This window comes from Theropithecus gelada, chromosome 1 (assembly GCF_003255815.1).
Source record: "Theropithecus gelada isolate Dixy chromosome 1, Tgel_1.0, whole genome shotgun sequence".
NCBI classification, from domain to species: Eukaryota; Metazoa; Chordata; class Mammalia; order Primates; family Cercopithecidae; genus Theropithecus; species Theropithecus gelada.
The window spans coordinates 47,064,143-47,088,029 of NC_037668.1; the positions used below are offsets into that span (position 1 = coordinate 47,064,143).

Below are 23,887 nucleotides of genomic sequence, written 5' to 3' on the forward strand. Positions count from 1 at the left end.
CCATTGGAGAGGCTGAGGCAGGAGGATTGCTTGAGTCCAGGAGTTTGAGGCTGCAGTTAGCTGTGATGGCACTACTGCACTCCAGCCTGGGTGATAGCGTGTCTAAACAAAACAAAACAAAACAAACACTATAATAGCGTTAGTTGTAATTCATTAAAGATTTCCATGGTGCTGGGTAGTGTGAGAGGCAATTTATAAATGTCCATCTCTGATAACAACCAGGAAAAGCAGGTAGTAGTATTCCTATTTTATAGATGAAAAAGTTGAGGCTCTGGAAAATGAATGCTTTTGTGGGCTGGGCTTAGTGGCTCGTGCCTGTAATCCCAGCACTTTGGGAGGCTGAAGCGGGCGGATCACTTGAAGTCAGGAGTTCCAGACCAGCCTGGCCAACATAGGGAAACCCCATCTCTACTAAAAATACAAAAATTAGCTGGATGTGGTGGCACGTGCCTGTAGTCCCAACTACTCAGGAGGCTGAGGCAAGAGAATTGCTTGAACCTGGGAAGTGGAGATTGCAGTGAGCCGAGATCATATCACTGCACTCCAGCCTGGGCGACAGTATCAAGAGGAAAAAAAGAAAGAAAGAAACAAAGAAAGACAGAGAGAGAGAGAAAGAAAAGAAAAGAAAAGGAAAGGGAGGGGAGGGGAGGGGAGGGGAGGGAAGGGAAGGGAAGGGAAGGGAAGGGAAAGAAAAGGAAAGGAATGATCTTGTCAGGGGTCATGTGGCTACTAAGTAATGAATGCCCAAGATTTTAACCCTGGTCTATCTGCCCTCAAAACTCATGCTCCTTCTGCCTTACAAAAATGATGGGGGTGCCCGGGAAGTTATGTGGCACCCATCCTAGTGTCACTCTGAAAAAAATTGGAAACATCCTAAAAAATACAAAAATTGAGGATGGTTACGTGATTTATAGTGAGTGTAGTCAGTAGACTATTGCAGTGACTAATAATGATGCAAGGGGCTGGGTGTGATGGCTCACGCCTATAATCCTAGCATTTTGAGAGGCCAAGGTGGGTGGATCACCTGAGGTCAGGAGTTTGAAACCAACCTGGCCAACATGGTGAAACCGTCTCTAACAAAAATACAAAAACAATTAGCCAGGCATGGTAGTGGGCGCCTGCAATCCTAGCTACTCGGGAGGCTGAGGCAGGAGAATTGCTTGAACCCAGGAGGCGGAGATTGCAGTGAGCAGAGATCGCGCCACTGCACTCCAGCCTGGGTGACAGAGTGAGACTCTCTCAAAAAAACAAACAAAACAAAACAAAACACAAGAAGTTTTGTGCTGTGGCAGTATCATAGCCAATGATTATTATCCAAGGCATGATTGTTGCTAATTGAAAACTTTCCCCAACACTCCACCGTGACAACTTGCAACATAGTGAGCATTGGCAACTTTTTTTTTTTTTTTTGAGACAGAGTGTTGCTCTTGTTGCCCAGGTTGGAGTGCAATGGTACAATCTCGGCTCACTGCAACCTCCATCTCCTGGTTCAAGTGATTCTCCTGTCTCAGCCTCCTAAGCAGCTGAGATTATAGGCACGTGCCACCATGCCTGGCTAATTTTTGTATTTTTGCAGAAATGGAGTTTCACTATGTTGACCAGGCTGGTCTCCAACTCTTAACCTCAAATAATTGGCCTGCCTTGACCTCCCAAAGTGTTGGGATTACAGGCATGAGCCACTGCGCCTGTCCAGATGGCTTTTCTTTAGTACCTCTCTAAACCTGGAGACTCACCTGCTTCTAAGCCGTGGTAACCTTTCCTGCCCAAGCAAACACTGGCTATTATTCTCATCTACTTCTGTGCCTGTCTGCTAATGCCATGCTCCAATCTGGAGCTGCTCTGTTCAATATGGTAGCCATTGCCACGTGTGGATATGTAAATGTCAATTAATTTAAATAAATAAATAATTCAGTGCCTCAGTTCCACTAGTCCTTTTCCAAATGCTCAGTGGTCACATGTAGCTTGTGGTTACTCTGGTAGACAACAGAGATATAAATATTTCCATCAGAGAAGGAAGTTCTATGAGGCCGCAATGTTCTAGCGTCTAGGCTGAAGACCGTTTTTAGAATTCTAGCTGAATGAAAGATTCCCCAGTTCCTTGTCATCAGTGGAGGGACTGGACATTGACCTTTCCATTCTGAGATTTGACTCTCTCATCCCTTCTCTGCTCTCTGGAAAGCTCAAGGGTCAGGGAAAATTAAGTATGGCCCTTCCCACTAAAAGGTAGGTCTCCCAATTATAGCTTTTTAGAGGAGCTTTACAGAGCAAAGGTTGATCAGGCAGGGTGGAACAGTGAGGAAGGTTAATTAGAGTAGTGCTTTTTATTATAAAGGTTATCGACAGAAGCCACTTACTGATGTCTACTCTGTGCCAAGCACTCTATTTTATCTCAGTTAATCTTCAAAGAAGTAAAGAAACTTGCCCAACTCCATGAGCCAGAATCCATAGCTCCGGTTAGCAAAGCTCATGCTTCCTCTATTATATTAACTTGCCTCCTGGGAGATTCCCAATCTCATAGAAGGATTCTGATTGGCCCTTCTTGAATAACAAGCCTATCCATAGGACCAGCCATATTGGATGAAAAGCTTGGCTACTATGACTGGTCTGTCCCAGGTCATTGTCCACCACCGTACTGGTAGACAGTGACTCAGGAAACTTACAATCTTGAAGAACAGTGGAGGTCCAAGTGTGAGCATCAACAATAGCATAAAAAGCACACAACAATAGCATAAAAAAATTACAGGCTTGGTGACTGACACCTGTAATTCTAGCACTTTGAGAGGTCAAGGCAGGTGGATTGTTGGAGTCCAGGAGACCAACAGGAGATTTGGGTGGGGATGGACTCCAGCGATCCACCTGCCTTGGCCTCCTAAAGTGCTAGGATTACAGGTGTGAGCCACCAAGCCCAGCCTCATGTGCTTTTTATGTGCACTATTGGTTGATGTTCACACTTGTACCTCCATTGTTTTTCAAGATTGTAAATTTCAGTTCCCCTTAGAACCACCTAAGATCAGGCCAGGCACGGTGGCTCACGCCTGTAATCCCAGCACTTTGGGAGGCCAAGGCAGGCAGATCACGAGGTCAGGAGTTCAAGACCGGCATGACAAACATAGTGAAACCCCGTCTCTACTAAAAATACAAAAATTACCCGGGTGTGGTGGTAGTCTCCTGTAATCCCAGCTACTCGGGAGGCTGAGGCAGGAGAATTGCTTGAACCGAGGAGGCAGAGGTTGCAGTGAGTCGAGATCGTGCCATTGCACTCCAGCCTGGGTGACAGAGCAAGACTCTGTCTCAGAAAAAAAAAGAACCACCTAAGATCAGAGAAAGGCAGTCACCAAGTAAAAGGATAGGACAGACAGAAACTACTATTAACTGAATTAATTCTGTCGGTATAATTCCCACGGGACCTACCCACGTGCTAATCTCATTAGTTGATATGGTTTGGCTGTGTCCTCCCCCAAATCTCATGTTGCATTGTAACCCCCACGTGTCAGGGGAGGGACCTGGTAGGAGGTGATTGGATCATGGTGGTGGAATTCCCCCTTGCTGTTCTTGTGATAGTGGATGAATTCTTATGAGATCTGAGTTTTAAAAGTGTATGGCCCTTTTCCCTTTGTTCTGTCTGTTCTGCCATCATGCAAAGAGGGTCCTTGCTTCCCCTTCCCCTTCCGCCATGCTTGTAAGTTTCCTGAGGCCTCCAAGCCATGATTCCTGTTAAGCCTGCAGAGCTGTGAGTCAATTAAACCCCTTTTCTTCATAAATTACCCAGTCTCAAGTGCTGCTTTACAGCAGTGTGAAAATGGACTAATAAATTAATTTTCCAAGTTATCTCAACGAGAACAATAATAACAATTACTACTACCTTTTATTCAGGGCTTGGGACTGTGGCATGTGCTTTTTTTTTTTTTTCTTGTGAAATAGGGTCTCGCTCTGTCACCCAGGCTGGAGTGCAGTGGTACAATTATGGCTCACTACAGCCTCGACCTCCCAGGCACAAACAGTCATCTCTCCTGAGTAGCTGGCACTACAGGCTCATGCCACCATGCCCGGCTACTTTTTGTATTTTTTGTAGAGATGCAGTTTCACCTTGTTGCTCAAGCTGGTCTTCAACTCCTGGAATCCAGCGATCCACCTGCCTCGGCCTCCTAAAGTGCTGGGATTACAGGCTTGAGCCACCGCGCCGGGCCGTATGTGCTTTTTATGTGCACAATTGTTGATGTTCGCACTTGTACCTCCACTGTTCTTCAATAACATAGGGCTTGTTTTCTTGCTTTGGGTAGAAATAGCAGATCGTGTTTCCTGAACACTCAGACTTGACCTTCCTAGGTTCTCTGTGGCCAGTTTCCCACAGCTGGCCCACCTCCTGAACTATGCTCTAGACTAATTCAAGTCACTCACATATTAAACATCAACTCCTTTTCCCTGAAGCTGAAGCTCTCTCTTTGGAAGTTAAATAAATGAGACGTTCACACACATGATTACTCAAAAGGTTGGGCGCGAAGGGGCCAATTCTTGTTGTTGTTGTTGAGACAGAGTCTCACTCTGTCAGCCAGGCTGGAGTGCAGTGGCGCAATCTCGGCTCACTGCAAGCTCCACCTCCCGGGTTCACACTATTCTCCCGCCTCAGCCTCCCCAGTAGCTGGGACACCTGGCTAATTTTTTGTATTTTTAGTAGAGATGGGGTTTCACCATGTTAGCCAGGATGGTCTCTATCTCCTGACCTTGTGATCTGCCTGCCTCAGCCTCCCAAAGTAGTGAGATTACAGGCGTGAGCTACTGTGCTCAGTTTTTTTTTTGTTTTGTTTTGTTTTCTTTTGAGACTGAGTCTTACTCTGTCACCCAGGCTGGAGTATAGTGGCACGATTTTGGCTCACTGCAACCTCTGCCTCCTGGGTTCAAGCAATTCTCTGCCTCAGTCTCCTGAGGAGCTGGTATTACAGGCACCCACCACCACGCCCGGCTAATTTTTGTATTTTTGGTAGAGACAGGGTTTCATTATCTTGGCCAGGCTGGTCTTGAACTCCTGACCTCATGATTCACCCGCCTTGGCCTCCCAAAGTGCTAGGATTACAGGTGTGAGCCACCGCGCCCAGCCTGGGAATTCTGAAAAAGGACTTAGTCTCCGTTGTCTAGTCTGGGCACTGGACGGTTGACCAGAGACTGAACCGGATGCTTTCGAGAGGGCCCTGGAGAACTGAGAGGTCTGCGGTTCAATGGTCAGGGGAGAAGGAGGAATGTTCCCGGGCCTTGGCTTCTCCTTGGATTGAATTCAGTCTACACAAGGGCCGCTTGGGGCCCAAGTTGTCTAAGTAAACACTGATTCCTTGACAAGTTTCCAAAAGCGGGAACAGAGCAACTGTTTGGTTTGAACAAGCTGTGCTCTGTAAACCACCACTTGCATATGACCAGGGCCCCGTGTAAATATTTTAGCTACAGATGGAAAGAACATAACTTTTTTTGAAATCCCATCACTTCACTGCTAGACTTATAATGAATTATGTGTTGTCTCTATTTGCTGTTAGACCTAAAATGAATTATGTGTTATTTCTATTTGTTGGGAGGTCCAGTTCTCTAATTTAATTGTAGGCTGCTTAGATGTGCCTCTGCTGAGACTGCTAGGGTTTGGGGGAAGCCCAGTAAAGAACATGCCACATTTGGCCAGGCGCAGTGGCTCACGCCTATAATCCCAGCACTTTGGGAGGCCGAGGCAGGCGGATCACCTGAGGTCAGGAGTTCAAGACCAGCCTGGCCAACATGGTGAAACCCTGTCTCTACTAAAAAATACAAAAATTAGCTGGGCGTGGTGGCAGGAGCTTTAATCCCAGTTACTTGGGAGGCAGGGGCAGGAGAATTGTTTGAAGCCGGGAGGCGGAGGTTGCAGTGAGCTGAGATTGAGCCACTGCACTCAAGCCTGGGGGACAAGAGAGAGAATTCTCTCAAACAAACAAACAAAAGGAACATGCCACTTTTTCCTGCTGGAATTTGGCACAAAATGAAGGGAAGACACAGGAACCAAGTAGGCGGGGATGACAATATCACTTGATTTCCAGTGAACTGATTTTGGAGAGATTTGGTTTGTTTTAGGTGTATGGCTAAAGAGCTGCTTCATCTTCTTCTTCTTCTTCTTTTCCTTTTTTTTGAGACAGGATCTGGCTCTGCTGCCCAAGCTGGAGTGCAGTGGTATGATAATGGCGCACTGCAGCCTTGACCTCCCAGGCTCAACAGTCCTCCCATCTCAGCCTCCCAAGTAGCTTGGACCACAAGCACATGCCACCATGCCCAGCTAATTTTAAAAATTATTCTTGGTAGAGATGGCGTATTAGTTTGTTCTTGCACTGCTATAAAGAACTGCTGGGCTGGGCGTGGTGGCTCACACAGGTAATTCCAGAACTTTGGGAGGCCGAGGCAGGTGGATCACCTGAGGTCAGGAGTTCGAGACCAGCCTGACCAATATGGTGAAACCTTGTCTCTACTAAAAATACAAAAATTAGCCAGGCGGCATGTGTAATCTCAGCTACTTGGGAGGCTGAGACAGGAGAACTGCTTGAACTCAGGAAGCAGAGGTTGCATTGAGCTGAGATTGTGCCACTGCACTCCAGCCTGGGCGACAGAGTGACACTCCATCTCAAAAAAAAAAAAAAAAAAAGAACTACCTGAGACTGGGTAATTTATTTTTTTTAAAGTAAGTTTGTTTGTTTGTTTATTTGTTTGTTTTTGAGAGGAGTCTCACTCTGTCACCCAGGCTGGAGTGCAGTGGCGTGATCTTGGCTCACTGCAGCCTCAGCTTCCCAGGTTCAAGAGATTCTCCTGCCTCAGCCTCCCGAATAACTGGGACTACAGGTGTGCACTGCCACACCTGGCTAATTTTTGTATTTTTAGTAGAGATGGGGTTTTACCATGTTGGCCAGGCTGGTCTCGAACTCCTGGCCTCAAGTGATCCACCCGCCTCGGCCTCCCAAAGTGTTGAGATTACAGACATGAGCCACTGTGCCTGGCCTTAAGAGGTTTAATTGGCTCATGGTTCCACAGGCTGACCAGGAAGCATGGCTGAGGAGGCCTCAAGAAACTTAGGATCATGGCAGAAGGTGAGGGGAAGCAGGCAAGTCTTACATGGCTGGAGTAGGAGGAAGAGGGCAAAGTGGGAGGTGCTACACACCTTTTAAACAACCAGATCTCCTGAGAACTCACTCACTATCACGAGAACAACAATGGGGAACTTCACCCCCAGGATCCACTCACCCCCCAACACCAGGCCCCTCCTCCAACACTGGGGATTACAGTTCCACATGAGATTTGGGTGGGGACACAAATCCAAACCATATCAGGTGGAGTCTCACTATGTTGCCTAGGCTGGTCTCGAACTCTTGAGCTCAAATAGTCCTCTCACCTCAGCCTCCCAAAGTGCTGAGATTACAGCCACTGCATCTGGTCAACTAAGGAGCTTCAAATTCCTCACCCTAGAGTTAGGCAGACTTAGCCACCCTGTCTGAATGCTTAGCGCTTTACTACCCAGCACTGAAGTGGGCAGACCCAGGCCTCAGAGGTAGAGCCTGGCCCTGTAGGACTTAAGGCATGGAGGAACAGAAGAGAAGGCAAAAAAAACAGAAAGAAGGGACTAAGTGGAGCATGCCCAGTTCCTTCTCCCACACCCACCGGAGTGTTATTCTTCCTCCCATGGGAAACAGTAAGGAAGGGGACCAAGAGCAGCTAAGATGTTACTCTGATGGACCTCCTGCCACATGGAAACTTGAAGCCACAGCAAAGGAAGTTTGCCACCAGCAGACACCTTGATGAAGAATGACGCAAAGGAGAGGCCTGGCCAAGGAATCCAGACACAGCCTCTTGGCAAGGAAGATGACAACTGCTTGAATCAGAAAGCAGAACTAGGCAGGGTGCGGTGGCTCACATCTGTAATCCCAACATGTTGGGAGGCCAAAGGATTGCTTGAGGCCAATAATTAAACATCAGACTGGGCAACATAGCAAGACCTCATCTCTACAAAAAATAAAAATATAGCTAGGCGTGGTAGTGCACAGCTATATTCCTATCTACTTGGGAGGCTGAGGTGGGAGGAGTGCTTGAGCACAGGAGGTCAAGGCTGCAGAGTGAGCTATGATTGGACCACTACACTCTACCCAAGAAGAACTTGACCTTGAAAAGGAAGTTTGCCTTCAGGAATAGTTCCAAAACTGGTAATACGTAGACCCTGTATTAATCAGTTCTCACACTGCTAATAAAGACATACCCGAGGCTGGGTAATTTATAAAGGAAAGAGGTTTAATTGACTCACAGTTCCACATGGCTGAGGAGGCCTCACAATCATGGCAGAAGAACAAAGGACATCTTACATGGTGGTAGGCAAGAGAGAGAACTTGTGCGGGGAAACTTCCCTTTATAAAACTCATGAGACTTATTCAGATCTCATGAGACGTATTCACTATCATGAGAACAGCACAGAAACGACCTGCCCCATGATTCAATTACCTCCCACCAGGTCCTTCCCAAGACACATGGAAATTGTGGGAGCTACAGTTCAAGATGAGATTTGGGTGGGGACACAGCCAAACCATATCAAACCTCTTTATAGGTAGGAAGACAGACTTTGAGAGTATTGCCTCCAGGTCCAGTCACTACAATTGACATTATTTGCCTCTGCCAAGAGCACTCCACTCCCTGTCCAACCGTGCCTCCCTTTGTGATTGAGGCAGACCAGGCTGTGCCCCAGTCAGGTGGAAATTAGCATCATGAATTTCAAACCTGATTCTTTATATGTTTCCTCTCTGGTTATGTGGCAGGATGGATTTTTCTGGTGCCTCTACCCTCTCTGGACCTTCCAATTCACAAACCTGGAAGGAGATGAGAGGGCAGATCTTTTACCATTTAACATTTTAACATAGAATTAACATAATAATTCCCCAAAGATCTACAAGAACCTATTCATATTACTAAGACGGAAGTACATCTCTTTAGCCTCAATCACAAAGGCTGAGGTTGTAGTTGGATGGAGCCAGAGACTCTGAAGGAGGGTGGCAGGGTAGAAAATGAAAAAGGGACTGGGCAAGGTGGCTCATGCTTGTAATCCCAGCACTTTGGGAGGCCAAGGTGGGAGGATTGGGCACCTGTAATCCCAGCAGAAGGCCGAGACGGGCAGATCGCTTGAGCCTAGGAGTTTGAGACCAGCCTGAGCAACATGGCAAAACTCCATTTCTATAAAAAAAATTAATAAATTAACCGGGAGTCCAGGCACAGTGGCTCACACCTGTAATCCCAGCGCTTTGGGAGGCTGAAGCGGGTGGATCACTTGAGGTCAGGAGTTTGAGACCAGCCTGCCCAACCTGGTGAAACCCCATCTCTACTAAAAATACAAAAATTGATTACACTTGTAATCCCAGCACTTTGGGAGGCCGAGGTGGGAGGACTGCGCACCTGTAATCCCAGCTACTCGGGAGGCTGAGGCAGGAGAATCACTTGAACCTGGGAGGCAGAGGTTGCAGTGAGCCGAGATCACGCCATTGCTGTAATAAGATGGGAACCTTCCTAGAGGTGGAGGCTGCCTGTTTGCCTTTCTGGAGGTTGATAGGAGTAAGGGCAGGGTTTTTCCTGAATAGCCTAACCATCCTCAGTCACTGTTGACCTCTCTACTGCGTTCCGCTCTCCTCGTTGATTTCTGCCTTAGTCTGTTTGGGCTGCTAGAACAGAGTATCATAGACTGGGTGGCTTATAATGGAAAGTGTTTCTCACAGTTCTGGATGCTGGGAAGTTGAAGATCAAAGTACCAACAGATTCAGGAACATCGTTCTGGTAGGTAGGAACTGAACAGTAGGAGGGCAATCAAGGCAGGAAGTATAGGTAAGAAGTTTTTCCAACAGTTCAATTAAGAGTTGATGAGGCTGGGTGCAGTGGCTCATGCCTTTAATGCCAGCACTTTGGGAGGTCGAGATGGGAGGATTGCTTTAGTGCAGGAGTCTGAGACCAGCCTGGGCAACATAGTGGGACCCATCTCAAAACAAAAAGAAAAGAAAAGAAAAGAAAATGAGTTGATGAGTAGGAGGATTGAAAATAGAGGGCCGGGCGCGGTGGCTCAAGCCTGTAATCCCAGCACTTTGGGAGGCCGAGACGGGTGGATCACGAGGTCAGGAGATTGAGACCATCCTGGCTAACACGGTGAAACCCCGTCTCTACTAAAAAGTACAAAAAACTAGCCGGGCGAGGTGGCAGGCACCTGTAGTCCCAGCTACCCAGGAGGCTGAGGCAGGAGACTGGCATAAACCCGGGAGGCGGAGCTTGCAGTGAGCTGAGATCTGGCCACTGCACTCCAGCCCGGGCGACACAGCGAGACTCCGTCTCAAAAAAAAGAAAAAGAAAATAGAAACGAGGAAGCAGATGAGAGAAAGACCCTGGCAGAGAAAGAACCCACAAGGCTGGTCATTGCTATAGTCTGAATGTTTATGTCATCCCAAAATGTCTGGTGAGCACCCACTTTCTGGTTCATAGAGGGCACCTTCTCACTGTGTCTTTACATGGTTGAAGGGGTGAGGAGTTTCTCTGCGGGCTCTTTTATAAGCGTACCATTCCCATTCATGAGCGCCCCCACCCTCATGATCTAATCACCTCCCAAAGGCTCTACCTCTAATACCATCACCTTGGGGATGAGGATTTCAATATATTAATTTGGGGATGACGTAAACATTCAGACTATAGCAATGACCAGCCTTGTGCATTCTTTCTCTGCAAGGTCTTTCTTTCATCTGCTTCCTCGTTTTTATTTTCAACGCTCCTACTTATCAACTCTTTTTGTTTCCTTTTCTTTTTTTTGAGATGGGGTCTTGCTATGTTGCCCAGACTGGTCTCGAACTCCTGGGATCAAGCAGTCCTCCCAACTTGGCCTCCCAAAGTGCTGGGATTACAAGGGTGAGCCACTGCGCGCTGCCTCATCAACTCTTGGATTGAACTGTTGGCAAAACTTTTTACGTAGACTTCCTGCCTTGATTGCCCTCCATCTCTCCATCTCTACTTACTCTTCAGTTCCTACCAGAGTGATGCTTCTGATGAAACCGATCTAATCTACTTAAGGCCCTCTGCTACTTAAGTCTTTGCTCATTCTCCATTGTCTATAAAATAAAATCCAAGATTCAAGAGTCTTAGGCAAGCTTGCAGTTTATCTTCCACTATGATTGTTCATACATCCTATACACTGAGACAAGCACAGCTAAGCAAGTATAGAATGTTAGGTTAGAAGGAAAGAGTTTTGGGTAAACTGAATAAATGGGCCAGTTTTGCAGGAAATTGGTGGAAAGGAGAAGTAATTTGGTATTTCTAATATTTATTGGGTCTTCCTAAAGGGAATGGACAAGTGATTTATGGAACCACTACTTATGATACGTGATAAACCCTTTAAAAAATTGCATTCGCACTTCAAAAATAGGGTTATATGTATACTAATAGAATCCATGGTATATTAATATAATACTTTATTATTAAGACATCTAAAAATCAAATTGGAATAATATTTTATGGGAGTATAAAATGCTCAACATATTAATATAATGTTAAAGTGAAAAAAGTAGAATAAATTTATTATTATAGTATCTTTTTTTTTTTTTTTTTGAGACAGAGTCTCCCTCTGCCACCCAGGCTGGAGTGCAGTGGCACAATCTTGGCTCACTGCAACCTCTGCCTCCCAGGTTCAAGCAATTCTCATGACTCAACCTCCCGAGTAGCTGGGGCTACAGGTATTGGCCACTGCACCCAGGTAATGTTTTTTGTATTTTTTAGTTGAGATGCGGTTTCACCATGTTGGCCAGGTTGGTCTCAAACTCCTGACCTCAGGTGATCCACCTGCTTTGGCCTCCCAAACTGCTGGGATTACAGGCGTGAGCCCCCCCGCCCAGCCAATTTTTTTGTTTTTATTTTTATTTATTTATTTTTTTTGAGAAAGATCTTGCTCTGTTACCCAGGCTGAAGTACAGTGGCATGATCTTAGCTCACTACAGCCTCAACCTCCTGGACTCAAGCAATCCGCCCACCTCAGTCTCCTGAGGTGCTGGGGTTACAAGCATGACCCACCTTGCCCATCTATACTATATAATTTCCACAAAAAGAACATAGACTAGAATGTATTACAAAAACATATTAATATACGATGAGATTATAGGAGAGTTTTTATTCATTCTTAAATTTTTAAATGTTTGTCTTCCTTTTTCTTTTCTTTCTTTCTTTTTTTTAAATTGAGACGGGGTCTCACTATACTGCCCAGGCTGGTCTCAAACTCCTGAGCTCAAGTGATCCTCCTACCTCGGCCTCCTAAAGTGCTGGGATTACAGGCATGAGCCACCTGCATCCAGCCAATTTTTTGTATTTTTCAAATGTCCTACAATAATCCTACTTTTATGATTAGAAAAGAGGAACAATGGTTACAAGGTTTATAATATGAGGAAATGCAATGTGTTATAATATTAAATGTAAAAGGCAGAAGACAAAATTATGTAAAGTGATCTCAACTGTGTTAATTTTTTTTAAGTGGGAAGGAAACATACCCAAATGTTAACTGAGAGAGAAAGAGAGGGTGAGAGAGAAATTCCTTATAAGAAATTGGCTCATACAATTATGGAGGTTGGCAAGTCCCAAATCTGCAGTGTGGGCTGGCAGGCTATAGACCTAGAAGAACTGGTGGTATAGTTTGAGATAAAAGGCAGTCTTCTGGAAAATTCCTCCTTGCTCACAGAGGCCAGACTTTTTGTTCTATTCAGGCCTTCATCTCATTGGATGAGGCCCACTCACATTATGGAAGGCAGCCAGCTTAGTCAAAGATTCAAATGTTGATCTCATCCAAACACACCCTCCAAGATGACACATAAAATTAACCATTACAGATGGCACCACCAGTAAAGTATTCCTGCCAAAAAATATAAATCTAGCTGAATCTCATTAATCTTCTCAATTTAATTATCAGATGATGTGAACAGCAGGGGATAGAGGAGCATGTTAAAAGACACTATGAGGAGATTAGTCAATCCTCTACATGATAAATGAATGGCATTAAAAAGATAGAGGAATCATGATAGATGAAAAGTGATTCTTTGTTTGTATCCTGATTTGAACAAAACAACCCTAAAGAGACATTTGTAAGAGTATCAGAGAAATCTGAACGCTAACTAGACATTAGTGGATATTAAGGGTTTTTTCATGTGTTACTTGTATCATAGTTTTATTTTTTAAAACAAAAGATCTTGTTTCTTTCTTTCTTTTTTTTCTTTTTTTGTTTTTGTTTTGGGATGGAGTCTTGCTCTGATGCACAGGCTGGAGTGCAATCTCACAATCTTGCTCACTGCAACCTCTGCTTCTCGGGTTCAAGTGATTCTCCTGCCTGAGCCTCCAAAGTAGGTTGGATTACTGGTGTGCACCACCACACCTGGCTAATTTTTGTATTTTTGGTAGAGACAGGGTTTCACCATGTTGACCAGGCTGGTCTCGAACTCCTGACCTCAGGTGATCCACCCACCTCAGCCTCCCAAAGTGCTGGAATTACAGGCATGAGCCACCACACCTGGCTGATCTTGTTTCTTAAAAATACATGGTGAGAGGGCAGGCACAGCATCTCACACCTACAACCCCAATACTTTGGGACCCTAAGGGAGGCAGATGGCTTGAGCCCAGGAATTCAAGACTAGCTTGGGCAACATGGCAAAATCCCATCTCTATGAAAAATACAAAAATTAGCTGGTGGTGCATGCCTGTAGTTCCAGGTGCTGGGGAGGCTGAGGTGGGAGGATTGCTTGAGCCTGGGAGGTCAAGGCTGCAGTGAGCTATGATCATGCCACTGCACTCCAGACTGGGTGACACAGTGAGACCCTGTCTTTCATACACACAAAAATACATTGTGATGCGTTTGCAAATGGGAAGATTTGATGTCTGAGCTTTGCTTTAGTATAATCAAGCACATTGGTTTTAGGGCATGGAAATTCTGTATTCTCAAAGTCACACTTATGTGTAAAAGAGCAAATCAGCGGGATTCTCCTGGCTTGCACAACTATAAATCTGGAATGAAAGCAGCATATGTAATTTAAAATTTTCTAGGTCACATTAATGAAAGTAAAAGAAACAGGCTGGGCAAGGTGGCTCATGCCTGTAATCCCAGCATTTGGGAGGCCAGGGTTTGAGGATTGCTTGAGCCCAGGAGTTTGAGACCAGCCTGGGCAATATGGTAAGAACCCATCTCTACAAAATTTTAAAAATTAGCCAGGTGTAGTGGTGTGCACCTGTGGTCTCATCTCCTCAGGAGGCTGAGGCAGAAGGATCACTTGAACCCAGGAGGTCAAGGCTGCAGTGAGCCATATTCTTCCCACTGTACTGCAGCTTGGGCAGCAGAGTGAGACCCAGTCTCAAAAAAATAAATAAATAAAAATAAAAAAGAAGAAGAAGAAGAAAAGAAATGAAAGAAGTAAAATTAGTGATCAGTATTAATTATTATTATTATTATTTTTGAGAGAGAGTTTCACTGTGACACCCAGGCTAGAGTGCAATGGCACGATATCGGCTCACTGCAAGCTCCGCCTCCCAGGTTCTAGCGCTTCTCTTGCCTCAGCCTCCCCAGTGGCTGGGATTACAGGCGCCTGCCACCGCACCCGGCTAATTTTTGTATTTTTGGTAGAGACGGGGTTTTACCACATTGGCCAGGCTGGTCTTGAACTCCTGACCTCAAGTGATCCACCTGCCTCAGTCTCCCAAAGTGCTGGGATTACAGGCGTGAGCCACCGCGCCCGGCCTAATACAAATTTTTCTAATCCAATATATTCATAAGATTATTTCAATATGTAATCAGTGTAAAAAAGTACTGAAATATTTTGTCTTTTTTCATCCTAAGTCTTTGAAATCTGTTGTGTATTATACACTTACAGCATATCTCAATTTGGCCTCACCATATATTTTGAGTGCTCGGTAGCCACATGTGGCCACCATATTGGACAGCACAGGGCCACAGTTGGTTGATGAGGACTCTGGATACGCTATTTTGGGGGATTTTCTCTGCTTTTTTTTTTTTTTTAATTCTTTTTTAGAGACAGGGTCTTGCTCTGTTGTCCAGGCTAGAGTGCAGTGACACAATTATAGCTCACTACAGCCTCAAACTCCTGGGCTCCAAGCAATCTTCCTGCCTCAGCCTTCTGAGTAGCTAGGACTACAGGCACACACCATCACTCCTAGCTAATTTTTTGTTTTTATTTTTATTTTTAGAGATAAGAGTATCGCTCTGTTGGCCTAGGCTGGTCTTGAACACCTAGCCCCAAAAGATCCTCCTGCCTCGGTCTCTCAAATCTCTGGGATTGTAGGTGTGAGTCACTGCACCAGGCCAGTATTTTCTATTTCCCTCCCTTCCACAAAATATATTAAATTTATAACATCCCTCAAATGTTTGGAACAATTCAAACATAGAATCATTATTTAAACTTAAGAAAAGTAAAATTTAAAAGGGCTGAAATTTTAGAAAGCCACTACTTCTGATATATTCTGATTCTTACTTACTCTATCTTACTTCAAATATTGTCTAGTTCTCAGGGTGTCTTTTTCATGGTTGCAGAAGGACTTCCCATAGAAACTAGAACAATGTGTTTCTAGTTTGCATTCAAAAGACTGAGAACTTAGCAAAATTTTCTATTATCTCTTTGGCCCACATTGGCCTTGACCTGCCATCCCTGAACCAAACATTGGCCAAAAAAAAAAAAAAAAAAAAAGGGGATGGTTGATTAGACTAATCAGAGGCCTAGAGGTAGCATCAATTCCTTGAGCCTCTCAGCCATTATTCAGTGGAGAAGCGATGGAGAGGATGTTGAGGGCCAAGCCCAAAGTCATCTACTTTAGAGAATGTTCTAGCACTCAGAAATACCATCCAGCAGGCTCAAAATCTTCTCCACTAGCTGGGTGCAGTGGCTCCTGCCTGTAATCCCAGTGCCTTAGGAGGTTGAAATGGGAGGATCCCTGGAGCCCAGGAGTTTGAGACCAGCCTGGGCAGCATAGCAAGACCCCACCTCCTCACAAAAATTTTTGAAAATCAGCCAGGTGTGGTGGTGCGCCCCTGTACTCTCAGCTACTCAGGATGCTGTGGTGGGAGGATGGCTTGACCTCAGCGCACGAGGTTGAGGCTGCAGTGAGCCGTAGTCATGCCATTGCACTCCAGCCTGAGTGACAGAGCAAGGCCTCGTCTCAAAACAACAAAACTTCTCCAACATTCATGGGACAAGAAAGCACAGCTCCTCCAGGGACCACCTTCAATGATCTTTGCCATGAAGCAAAGAGCTCTTTTTTTTTTTTCTTCTTCTTCTTTTTTTTTTTTTTCCGAGAGGTTCTCCCTCTGTCACCCAAGCTGGAACACAGTGGTGTGATCACAGCTCACTGCAGCCTCGACCTCCTGAGATCAAGCAATTCCACCTCAGCCTCCTGAGTAGCTGTAACTACAGGCACACATCATCACGCCTGGCTAATTTTTGTGTTTTTTTTGTGTGTAGAGATGGGGTTTCACATGTTGCCCAGGCTGGTAACAAACTCCTGGGCTCAAGGGATCTGCCTGCCTCAACCTCCCAAAATGCTGGAGTTATAGATGTGAGCCACTGCACCCAGCCAAAGAGCTCATTTATACCATCTTTTTTCAAACTGGCATGGAGCTGAGCTGTTAACCAGTGATGTATGAGACTTCCCTAGGAAAACAAGACCCCAAAATTCCAGTCTTTCAGCACAGTATAGACAGCGCAGTGTAGTGAAACAGCCCTGCCCTGGCTTCTGCACCTGTTCTACCCACCTCTCAGTTGTGGGACCTTGGGTAGAGCACATAGCTGTCCTGGTTGTATTTCCCATTTGTAAAGTACAGGCTTGCATTACAACATGAGTGAGTGTCCACCCATTGTTCTTCCTTTTAATGACATTTTACAAGGAAGCCCAATATATAAAACAGATAAAAACAGAGCTTCTCTGCTTGTAGTGAAAACAGGGACCTGGCCTTTCCCTCAGTAGGGCCACTGAGTCATTCTTTAACAAACACTTAAATTGTATTTACTTTAAGCCCAGCTCTATTCTAAGTGTATGACATGCATTAATTTAATATTTCACTTAAGTCTTCTTAATAACCCTGTGAAGTTGGCATAATTATGATCCACAATTTCCGTGAGGCAGTTGAAGCCCAATGGAGTTGAGCAACTTGCTGAAGGTCACACAGCTCGTAAGTCACAGAGCCAAGATTCAAACCCAGATTCAACTAGACATCAACTCTAGGATCCACGTCTCTAGCTTTTCAAAGCCCAGTGACTCCACAAACCAGCTCAAAGCCACTCAGCTGGATGATGCCTAAGATACTCTTCAGTCTTCAAGTCTGTCAGCCTACGAGTAATAGTCTGGTGTGTTGCTTGTTTATTTCAGCATAGTAGACATCCTCAATCGAAATCCCACTGTCCAGCTTCCAGCACTCCATACATGGGTGCAAGTAGGAGTGGTGGTGGGGAGAGCAATGGAGAGGGCATGTCTTCTGCAGACTTAGACTTAAGTCTAAGTCCAGGCAGCTCACCCCAGTCCACTTCCACTAAAGCCCATGGACTCTTACTTCAGGCTTTTGACTCTACTCCTACACCATAACCTCAGGGGGAGTATATTTTTCTAACCTCAACTCATATACTCATGGGGAATATGGGAGAGAATTGCAGTAATAAAAGTTATCCAGGATATGGAGTGTCCCCAGAGTCCTGATCACCCAACCTATAGCCCTGTGCTGTCCAATATGGTGGCCACATGTGGCTACTGAGCACTCAAAATATATGGTGAGGCTAAACTGAGATATGCTGTAAGTGTGAAATACACAGCAGATTTTGATGACTTAGGATGAAACTTATATGACGTACCTAGATCAGTCAAATTCATAGAGACAAACCAGAGTAGTAATTACTAGGGGCTGAAGGGAGGATGGAATGAGGAATTATTTTTTAATGGGTACAGAGTTTCAGTTTTGAATGATAAAAAAGTTCTGGAGATAAATAGTGCACAGCAATGTGAATCTACTTAATGCCACTGAATTATACACTAAAAAATGGTTGAAATAGTAAATTTTATGTTATATATATATTATGTAAATATATATTTATAAATAATTTTGGTGTATGTTTATATATAGCATACATATATAATATTAATATATAAATATTAAAATATTCATGATATATATTTTACACATATGTAAATACACATACACATATGTATATATAATATACACATTATAATATATACATATTAAGTATTTATGCAATGTGTATACATATTAATATACATAATAATAAGTACATTGTAAATTAATACATATTATGTAATAATAAATATATTATATACATATTATATAATTAATATGTATATACTTATATATAATATGTATATATACAGACTATATATTATGCATTATGTATTATATATACACACAACATGTATATACACATATTATATATGTATACATATTATATATAACATGTATATATTTATATATTACATTATTGTATTTTTACCACTGTATATATATGTTTATATATAAATATATAGTGGTAAAATATATACTTATATACATTAAAAAGTGGCTACATAGTCATAAAATAAGTATAACAAAATTCAAATAAATAATGTCTACTTCATAGGGAGATATGTGTGTGTATGTTGTGTATATATATAGTGGTAAGATATATATAGTGGGCTCACGCCTGTAATCCCAGTACTTTCGGAGGCTGAGGTGGGTGGATCACCTAAGGTCACGAGTTCGAGACCAATCTGGCCAACATAGTGAAACCCCGTCTCTACTAAAAAAAAAAATATATATATATACAAAAAATTAGACAGGTTTGGTGGTGTGCACCTGTAATCCCAGCTACTTAGAAGGCTGAGGCAGGAGAATCGCATGAACCCAGGAGACGGAGGTTGCAATGAGCTGGGATTGAGCCATTGCACTCCAGCCTGGGCGACAGTGCAAGACTCTGTCACAAAAAATAAAAAATAAAATATATGAAAAAAAAAATATATAGTGGTCATATATATAGTGGTAAAATATCTGTTACATAAAGCTTAACTAATGTCTACTTCATAGGGAGAGATGTGTGTGTGTATGTGTATGTGTGTGTGTGTGTGTGTGTATATAGACCCTCCTGGAAAATTTACAATGTGTTGACTAACATTGTAACATCCGTTAGTTGGGGAACCGATTCACTGTAGCCCAATTCTCAGCTCTGTTCTGCCACTTATTCTCTCATCACGTTGAGGAGGTTAGATCAGAGATTTGACAGTCAGTTAAACCTAGGGTACACTCTTAGCTCTACCACTTGCTAGCTGAGGGACTAGTACAAGTTACTAAAAAAAAGAAAAAAATCAACTAACATTTATTAATTGAGCATTTTCATTTATGGCAGGCACTGTATTGAGTATTTTACACATATTAGTTCATTTCATCCTCATAATCACCCCATACAATATAGTTTACCATTTATTCCCACATTACATAAAGTGAGGCACAGAGAGGTGAAGTTGGCCAAGGTCACGCAGGCAGCACATGGGAGAATCAGGACTCACCCGAAGAGGCCAACTTCCCCATCAGACACCACAAGCACGGGGCCCACGACGCTTTATTTTATTCTAATAACACTGTTTTATTTTAATTTGTTTTAAACTCAGAAGAAAAACATAAATATAATAAAAATGAGCATAGAATAGTGAATTCAGCCAGGCACAGTGGCTCACACCTGTAATCCCAGCACTTTGGGAAACTAAAGCAGAAGGATCACTTGAGTCCAGGAGGTTGAGACCAGCCTGGGCAGCATGGTGAAACCTCACCTCTATTATTACATTTTTTAAAATTAAAAAATAAAAAAACACATTTTAAAAATAGTGACTTCAGTCTGGATTAGATTTAACTTCATTCCAACCTAGTCACAAAACATAAAGTCAAATTTTTTTATGGAGGGAAGGGGCCCACAGAGGTAAGATTGTCTAGGGCCCATGAAATCAGGCCTCTTCACTGCAGACCCGGGCTTAAACTGTTACAGCTTACTAGCTCTCTGCACCCCAGCTAACCTGCTTGAAGACCGTCTATCTGTGTGCACCCAGACAAGTCGTCCTTTTTGTATTTTCTCTCTCTCTCTCTCTTTTTTTTTTATGAGAGACCAGGCTAGAGTGCAGTGACGAGACCTTGACTCACTGCAACCTCTGCCTCCCAGGTGCAAGCGATTCTCCTGTCTCAGTCTCCCGAGTAGCTGGGATTACAGGCATGTGCCACCACGCCTGGCTGATATTTGTATTTTTGGTAGAGATGGGGTTTCACCATGTTGACCAGGCTGGTCTCGAACACCTGATCTCAAGTGATCCACCTGCCTTGGCCTCCCAAAGTGCTGGGATTACAAGCGTGAGCCACTGTGCCTGGCCCAAGTCCTCCTTTTTGTGCCTCAGTTTCCTCCTATTTAAGATGGAAATAATCAAGAGTATTGATTTGTGTATGGCCATGAGGATGCTGATGAGTAAATGTGCACACCTTAACACTGTGCCTGACACTCAGCAAAGGCTCCATAACATGTAGCTACATCTGACCTCATTCCCTGTGGCAGCAACAGGGTCTGGAGCTTTTCTCAGAGAGCCAGCTGTCTGACAGGCTCGGTGCAGCAACACCTCATCAGACACACCAGGAATTCCACGGCATCTTCACAGCAGTCTCTGGAGAGATTCTGATCTAGTCTTCAACCAACCAGGGGAAATCCACGCTTGTGAAAACTTCCAGGCACCAGCAATAATTTCTCCCCTTCCCACACTCCTCCCCAGTCTCCTGGGCCCTTTTCCATCTTAGCTCTGTTTCTGCAGGAAGCAGGACAGAAAGGACTCCGTTTTAAGCAAGTGTAGAAGAAAGAGCACAGACTCGGCACTCTTGGGACCTGGCTTTGCAGCTTGGCTCTGCCAAAAACAACCTTGGACAATTCACTGGCGCTCTCTGAGCCTCAGAGTTGTCGGCTAGGTAACAGGAATCCATCATTAAAACAGTAAGAATAACTGTCACTGTTATTACTAGAACACTCTATATGGTATAAGCATACAGACTTTCAGGTCAGAGTCCTTTGGTTCTGCTGTGGCCTGGATGTCTGTGATCTGCACCCCTCCCAAATTCATACATTGAAATCCTAACCCCCAAAGTGATAGTATTAGGAGGCGGGGCCTTTTGGAGGTGACAGGTCATAAGGGTGAAGCCCTCGTGATGAGATTAGTACCTTTGTAAAAGAGGCTCTAGAGAGACCCCCCTCCCCTTCTACTATGTGAGAACACAGTAAGGAGATGCCATCTGTGAACCAGAAAGTGGGCCCTTATCAGACATGGAATTTGCTGGTGTCATGATCTTGGACTTTCCAGCCACCGGAACTGTGAGAAGTGGTTGTTGATTATAAGCCGTGCAGTTCATGGTGTTTTTTTGTGTGTATGTGTTATAGCAGCTCACACAGACTAAGAGTCACATCATGGGTTCTACCCCTTGAAAGTACAGGACCTTCCCTTTCTAAGGCTTCTCATTCGTAAATGGGGAATAATAACAGCCCCCACCTCAAAGGGTTATTGGGATAATTAAATGAGATAATTAAATCCAAAGATCTTTGCAGTACTGGGCACACAGTAAGTGCTAGAAAAAGGCCAGCAATTGTTGTTGTTGTTGTTGTTATTGTTATTATTATTATTATTATTATTATTGAGACAGGATCTCACTTTGTCACCCAGGCTGTAGTGCAGTGATGCAATCTTGGCTCACTACAGCCTTAGCCTCCAAGGCTCACAATCCTCCCATCTCAGTCTCCCTAGTAGCTGGGACTACAGGCACACACCACCACATCTGGGTAATTTTTAAATTTTTTATAGAGACAGGGTTTTACCATGTTGCCCAGGCTGGTCTCAAGTTCCTGAGCTCAAGCGATCCTCCTGCCTTGGCCTCCAAAAGTCCTGGGATTACAGACATGAACCACTGTGCCCAGCCAGCAATTGTTATTTTAATTATAATGGTGTTTGTTCTTGAGCCCTGTAGCATATAATAGAATTTTCCAACTGCATACAGTAACGATCAATTAATAGCTGTTGAATGAGTGGATGAATGAATGGATGGATGAATTAGTGAACAAGTCTTGCCATCACTGTCAATCTAGAACTCCTTTCTTCATATTAAATTCCCATTCTCTTAATGGCAGCAGAAGTTTTAGCAGCCTCAAGACTTTCAGGTTTTGGCCGGGCGCGATGGCTCAAGCCTGTAATCCCAGCACTTTGGGAGGCCGAGACGGGCGGATCACGAGGTCAGGAGATCGAGACCATCCTGGCTAACACGGTGAAACCCCCTCTCTACTAAAAACATACAAAAAACTAGCCGGGCGAGGTGGCGGGCGCCTGTAGTCCCAGCTACTCGGGAGGCTGAGGCAGGAGAATGGCGTAAACCCGGGAGGCGGAGCTTGCAGTGAGCTGAGATCCGGCCACTGCACTCCAGCCTGAGTGACAGAGCAAGACTCTGTCTCAAAAAAAAAAAAAAAAAAAAAAGACTTTCAGATTTCGTGTTCCTTTCTGATTTGATGAGGTGGTTTAAGATATGTCCACAATTTTGACACTTCCTTCAAAAGGTGTACCCTATTTCCCTTCCCCTTGACTGTGAACTGAATTTAGTAACTCACTTGTAACAAACAGGATAAAGTGGAAGTGACGGTGTACAACTTCCAAGACCAAGGTCACAAAAGACCTTGAGGCTTCTGTCTTGGTCTCTCTCTCTTTCTCTCTCTCTTGGATTGCCTGCTCCTGCAGAGGGCTGCTGCCATGTCATGAGCACACTCAAGCAGCTCTAGGGAGGGGTCGTGTCTTAAGGAACTGAGAACTCCTGCGAATAGCTGTGTGAGTGAGCCATCATGGAGGAAGATCCTCCAGCCCCAGTCACACCTTCAGGTGATGGCAGCCCCAGCTGACGATTTGACTACAAACTCTCATGCAACCAGGAATAAGAACCACTCAGCAGAACCACTCCCAATTTTCTGACCCACAGGAACTGTGAGATAAATAAATATTGTTTTAAGCTGCTGTGCTTAGGAATAATTTGTTACACAGCAATAGATAAGTTACATATTTTGTATGACTATTCTTTTTTTTCTTTTTGAGACAAGGTCTCACTCTGCCACCCAGGTTGGAGTGCAGGGGCATGATCACAGCTCACTACAGCCTCAACCTCCTGGGTTCAAGTGACAGTTTGCCTCAGCCACCCGAGTAGCTGGGACCACAGGTGTGCACCAACACCCGTGGCTAATTTTTGTATTTTTTTGCAGAGACGGGGTCTCCTTATGTTTCCCAGACTGGTCTTGAACTCCTGAACTCAAGCAATCTGCCCACCTTGGCCTCCCAAAGTGCTGGGATTACAAGTGTGAGCCACCATGCCTGGCCCATGTATGACTATTTTTTTTTTTTTTCAGGTTAGACGGGTAATGTGCCAATGTTGTAACAAGGTTTAGAGAGTGGCAGATCTCACATGTGTGCATAAACACCCAATCATGATGCTCATGAACTACAAAAGGATCTTATATGACTATTTTTGGTAAAAGGTTGTTGAATTAATTCTTTTTTTTTTTTTGAGCCGGAGTCTCGCTGTGTCTCCCAGGCTGGAGTGCAGTGGCGTGATCTCAGCTCACTGCAAGCTCCGCCTCCCGGGTTCACGCCATTCTCCCGCCTCAGCCTCCCAAGTAGCTGAGACTACAGGCGCCCGCCACCACGCCCGGCTAGTTTTTTGTATTTTTAGTAGAGACGGGGTTTCACCAAGTTAGCCAGGATAGTCTCGATCTCCTGACCTCGTGATCCGCCCGCCTCGGCCTCCCAAAGTGCTGGGATTACAGGC

General features: G+C 44.4%; 2 non-coding genes across 2 annotated transcripts; one reads left to right on the forward strand and one right to left on the reverse strand.

Moving 5' to 3' along the window:
* Positions 1 to 1,274: 1,274 nt before the first annotated feature.
* On the forward strand, positions 1,275 to 1,415 carry LOC112615055. The gene has a single exon (XR_003117267.1). It is a non-coding gene; the product is annotated as a U4 spliceosomal RNA (small nuclear RNA).
* Positions 1,416 to 23,467: 22,052 nt separating this feature from the next.
* Positions 23,468 to 23,572, reverse strand: LOC112616399. Its single transcript, XR_003117629.1, has one exon. It is a non-coding gene; the product is annotated as a small nucleolar RNA U13 (small nucleolar RNA).
* Positions 23,573 to 23,887: the final 315 nt, after the last annotated feature.